Here is a 1,051-nt window from a genome sequence, read left to right as displayed (position 1 = left end):
GGGGTGGGGGGGGGAAATAAGTTTGCCATGGTTTTGAAGGCTTCCTTAAAGTGTTAACTTGAGCTCTTCTTATTAGAATCAAGGAATACACCAACTAAAACATTTTTATTTTTTAGATATATTTTATTGATTTTTTACAGAGAGGAAGGGAGAAGGATAGAGAGTTAGAAACATCGATGAGAGAGAAACATCGGTAAGCTGCCTCCTGCACACCCCCTACTGGGGATGTGCCCGCAACCAAGGTACATGCCCTTGACCGGAATTGAACCTGGGACCTTTGAGTCTGCAGGCCGATGCGCTATCCACTGAGCCAAACTGGCTAGGGCAAAATGTTTTTAAAAGGTAGAAATTTTTATGCTTTCTCTTTAAGAAATTAATCAATACACCGGTGAATGAGATCTCTCAGTATGAGTGTATTATTAAATGTGTGTTTTTCTCTTCAAGTAGTGAATGCAATTCTGAAAGCCAGAATTATGAAAATGAGAGCATCCTTAGTCATGCTTAGTCCCCTTGTCTTATTACATCATGTAAGTGCATCCCAGCAAACAGACCTACTTCTACTTGGAGAACATTGAACACAGTGCCTTGTATCAACAGTCTACCTCGAGGTCTTTGCTTTGGCCCTCGATGAGTAGTGCAATGATGAGTAGAGAGGGAGAAGGGATGGTGGATAATTGCATGTGGATTGTGATGGGGAGGGTGAGAACGAGACTTCTCTTTTCTAGGATAGGCAAACAGGAAATGTGATTGCTCTCAGCATGGCAGCACACCACCATCATGACACTACCTACAAGGATTTTGTAGAATAAAGAAAAGGCAGCGATAGTGCCACAATCCATCACCTTCCCCATGCTCTTTTCTGCCAAACATCTAATGCCTGCTAGGTAATTTTATTGAGAAAAGAATGTTCATCAAACTTGCTATACTTATTTTTGACCCCGAGTGTCCACTGGCAATGCCCAAAGAGTTTTGCCCTCAGTCCTTTAGCCTGGGAATAATCTCCGATGCTTCATTGCACTTCCCTCCTCTACATTTAGACTTTTTGCTGAAT

Source organism: Myotis davidii, unplaced genomic scaffold, assembly GCF_000327345.1.
Source record: "Myotis davidii unplaced genomic scaffold, ASM32734v1 scaffold205, whole genome shotgun sequence".
NCBI classification, from domain to species: Eukaryota; Metazoa; Chordata; class Mammalia; order Chiroptera; family Vespertilionidae; genus Myotis; species Myotis davidii.
Note: the sequence above shows the minus strand (reverse complement) of the source record.